Below are 4724 nucleotides of genomic sequence, written 5' to 3'. Positions count from 1 at the left end.
AGGTTCTGCTTCTTTGCAGCAAAGAATCTCACAAGAAGATCTCAGAAGTCAGCAAAGTGCTTGAGCCAAATGTCTGACAATATCCTAAACTGGGAAAGGAAGCCTGGACCTTGGGGGAAAGAGTGCCTTACAGAGGCTTGGCCTCATTGCCTGGTGACCACCTCTGCTTTGAGCCACTTTGTGTCCTGAGAAGGATTTGACAAGTCACGACTCCTGGGTTTCATCATTACCCTTCATCAATATTTTAGGAGCTGGAGAGTAGGGGTGATAATGAATGTGATGAAAAGGACAGGAAAGCATGGCTGGACTGTGTGTAGGAGGAATGTGCACATGTGTGTATGAGATGTGATTGGACCAGTAGAGGTGGATTAATCCATGACTTATTGGGGACTATGTCTAGGCATATCCCAGAAAGTTTCCTGACTCTGTGTGTCCTTTTAGTTTTTTTCTGTTAGTCTGTCTGAAGAGTCTGGTCTGCAGGTCTGAGTGCCCTAAACATTAAGTTGCTAAAAGGGCGAGCAGGAAGGGAATAGATGGAGCAGACCACACAGTGCCCACACGGCACCCACATGGACACACTGCCACTGCACACCATCATGAAGCCAGGTGCAGGGGCGCCTTTCCGACCCAGCCAGAGATGTGAACCGTGCTACTCCCAATCATGAATTCCCATTACGGCAGAGAGATGGTTTAGTCAAGACTCAGGTGACAAGAACAGGAACTCTCTCAAGCTACTGCAGATAAAGGAGAATCTTCTGGACCCCAGTGTAGCATGTGCAACTGTGCCTCATGGAGTCTGGGAGGTTGCTGGGCAGCTGCCCTCTCCACTTCATTCTCCTTGGCCACATAGCCTCTTATCTTGGATTCTCTCTGCACCTCTGTTCTGGTCTCCTCTCTGCACACAGCTTTCTTTACTGTCCTGTAAATTCAGCCTTAATGTGGCTTGGTGCACCATGGTGCTGACTGATCCCAGCTTGACAAGACAATACAGTATCAAAACAGCTCCAATACTTCAGACCACTCTTCCGGTGCTGGTTAGTTAGTTAGTTAACTAGTTAGTCAGGCCAAGCAGCTGTGTGATCAGGGTGGAGTCCCTTGGCATAAAGGGCCAGTTCTGTGGCCACTTTGGCTCATTCCTTTAGTATGGTCTGTGGGGATGAGGTGGTCATGCATATTGGGGACACATTTACATTAAAAACTAATTTCTTATTTCCCTGAAATTCAAATTTAACTGCTTGACCTATATTTTTATTTTCTAAGTCTGGCAACCCTTTAGGAGGCACTCTGAGGGAGTCTACCATAGGGACTAAGGAAACAATACTTTTTCAAGAGCACTTTTTATCTTTCAGTCAAGGGCAAATATCAGCTTTGCTATATGCAACAAGTTTGAATCCTATAATCCTCTGAATGCAAGTTTCAAAATGGGCATAATTATCTTTTTAAAGAAAAATCATTAGGGAAGATGATTGCTTACATTGTTCCAAAATAAAACATGAAATGCAGTGAAAAATAAAGCTAATATAGTGGGTGGCAGAATTAACCCTACAAGTTCTAGGGGCCAGATTGAAGAACTCCCAGGTAAAGTAAGTTAGGCTCCTGACAAATAGTAGAGACTAAGTAGTTTTTGGTTCCTTTGCAGGTTTCACCTTTCTTCTGCTTTAACCTACCCTTTTATAGTGAACAATTCTCATGATTGTGCCATGAACACTCAGCATTTTTTTCTGGGAGTTTCTAATGATTAATTTGAGAAATACCAATTAGTTGTAAAGTTCATTTGATAATGCATATACAGACTAATGGCAATCATGTCTTTTTTAAAAAATATGGATAATAATTACAAAGAAAATGCAAGAACTGTTAAGGTAACAGGATGGTGAGGGGTTTCTGTTCTTATAATTTTACTTATAGTTAGTATAACGTTTTATGTGCAGTAAATTTGAATTACAAAATACATTTCTGGGGGCATTGTATAAAAGTATACTGTGTAAGTGTTCAAAAAAAATCTCCAGTGCTCTGGTTGTTTAGTGACCTACTTGGGGAAAGGCTTGCAGTAGTTTCTGCCAGTCATTGGCAATTAGTTTGATGGATACAAATGAAGAAATTGGTAAGCAATGCCAGTGTTTACCAAGAAAAAAAGGATCTGGGAACCCTTAGACCGGGAGCTGGAACAAGGGACATGAAGAGATGATTCCTGAGGCGGTTTATAAAAATCTAAGAAAACCCAGGGCTCAAGGTGAGGAACCTCGCCTTTCCGTCTCTGGGATGGAAGGTCAAGGGTTTGATCGGCTATGAGGAGCCTCTGGAGCCGGGGACTCAAACAACAACAGAACTTGCTCTGTCTTCAGATTGTGACAAGAATAAATGAGCTGATATAGGTAGTGCTAAAAACAGGCAGGCATGTAGTAAGCCCTGCATAAGCAATACCACTGTTTCTCACGGCTCATGTCAACCTCATTTTCTGGTGAGAATGTTTTTTGGTTTTTTTTCTTCCTACATGACAGAAAACATAGGTACTCATTAGCTTTTAGATTTTATGGTATTATTTTCTTCACTGGAAGGGGTTTGTCTCAATTTTCTAATTCCAGTTAAAAATTGTACAGCTGTGGGAACTTCCCTGGGGGTCCAGTGGTTACGAACCCGCCCTGCAACGCAGGGGACACTGATTTGACGGCTGCTTGGGGAACGAAGATCCCACATGCAGCGGGGCAACTAAGAACAAGCGCCACAGCCGCTGAGTCTGTGGGCCACGGCAGAGGGCTCGCGCGCCGCCGGTAGAGGGCCTGCGCGACCAGCGGCTGAGTCTGTGGGCCAGAGCGGAGAGCTCGCGCGCCGCCGGGAGAGGGCCTGCACGACCAGCGGCTGAGTCTGTGGGCCAGAGCGGAGGGCTCGCGCGCCGCCGGGAGAGGGCCTGCGCGACCAGCGGCTGAGTCTGTGGGCCACAGCAGAGGGCTCGCGCGCCTCCAGGAGAGGGCCTGCGCCACCAGCGGCTGAGTCAGTGGGCCAGAGCGGAGAGCTCGTGCGCCGCCGGGAGAGGGCCTGCGTGACCAGCGGCTGAGTCTGTGGGCCAGAGCGGAGAGCTCGCGCGCCGCCGGGCGAGGGCCTGCGCGACCAGCGGCTGAGTCTGTGGGCCAGAGCGGAGAGCTCGCGCGCCGCCGGGAGAGGGCCTGCGCGACCAGCGGCTGAGTCTGTGGGCCACGGCAGAGGGCTCGCGCGCCGCCGGGAGAGGGCCTGCGCGACCAGCGGCTGAGTCTGTGGGCCACGGCAGAGAGCTCGCGCGCCGCGGGAGAGGGCCTGCGCCACCAGCGGCTGAGTCTGTGGGCAAGAGCAGAGAGCTCGCGCGCCGCCGGTAGAGGGCCTGCGCGACCAGCTTCTGAGTCTGTGGGCCACGGCAGAGAGCTCGCGCGCCGCCGGGAGAGGGCCTGCGCGACCAGCGGCTGAGTCTGTGGGCCAGAGCGGAGAGCTCGCGCGCCGGCGGGAGAGGGCCTGCGCGACCAGCGGCTGAGTCTGTGGGCCAGAGTGGAGGGCTCGCGCGCCGCCGGGAGAGGGCCTGCGCCACCAGCGGCTGAGTCTGTGGGCCAGAGCGGAGAGCTCGCGCGCCGCCGGGAGAGGGCCTGCGCCACCAGCGGCTGAGTCTGTGGGCCAGAGCGGAGAGCTCGCGCGCCGCCGGGAGAGGGCCTGCGCCACCAGCGGCTGAGTCTGTGGGCCAGAGCGGAGAGCTCGCGCGCCGCCGGGAGAGGGCCTGCGCCACCAGCGGCTGAGTCTGTGGGCCAGAGCGGAGAGCTCGCGCGCCGCCGGGAGAGGGCCTGCGCCACCAGCGGCTGAGTCTGTGGGCCACAGCAGAGGGCTCGCGCGCCGCCGGGAGAGGGCCTGCGCCACCAGCGGCTGAGTCAGTGGGCCAGAGCGGAGAGCTCGCGCGCCGCCGGGAGAGGGCCTGCGCGACCAGCGGCTGAGTCTGTGGGCCAGAGCGGAGAGCTCGCGCGCCGCCAGGAGAGGGCCTGCGCGACCAGCGGCTGAGTCTGTGGGCCAGAGCGGAGAGCTCGCGCGCCGCCGGGAGAGGGCCTGCGTGACCAGCGGCTGAGCCTGTGGGCCAGAGCAGAGAGCTCGCGCGCCACCGGGAGAGGGCCTGCGCGACCAGCGGCTGAGTCTGTGGGCCACGGCGGAGAGCTCGCGCGCCGCCGGGAGAGGGCCTGCGCCACCAGGGGCTGAGTCAGTGGGCCACGGCGGAGAGCTCGCCCGCCGCCGGGAGAGGGCCTGCGCGACCAGCGGCTGAGTCTGTGGGCCACGGCGGAGAGCTCGCGCGCCGCCGGGAGAGGGCCTGCGCGACCAGCGGCTGAGTCTGTGGGCCACAGCAGAGGGCTCGCGCGCCGCCGGGAGAGGGCCTGCGCGACCAGCGGCTGAGTCTGTGGGCCACGGCGGAGAGCTCGCGCGCCGCCGGGAGAGGGCCTGCGCGACCAGCGGCTGAGTCTGTGGGCCAGAGCAGAGGGCTCGCGCGCCGCCGGGAGAGGGCCTGCGCGACCAGCGGCTGAGTCTGTGGGCCACGGCAGAGAGCTTGCGCGCCGCCGGGAGAGGGCCTGCGCGACCAGCTTCTGAGTCTGTGGGAGCCGGGAGAGGGCCTGCGCGACCAGCGGCTGAGTCTGTGGGCCAGAGCGGAGAGCTCGCACGCCGCCGGGAGAGGGCCTGCGCGACCAGCGGCTGAGCCTGTGGGCCAGAGCAGAGAGCTCGCG

The sequence above is a fragment of the Dama dama genome, chromosome 2 (assembly GCF_033118175.1).
Source record: "Dama dama isolate Ldn47 chromosome 2, ASM3311817v1, whole genome shotgun sequence".
NCBI classification, from domain to species: Eukaryota; Metazoa; Chordata; class Mammalia; order Artiodactyla; family Cervidae; genus Dama; species Dama dama.
Note: the sequence above shows the minus strand (reverse complement) of the source record.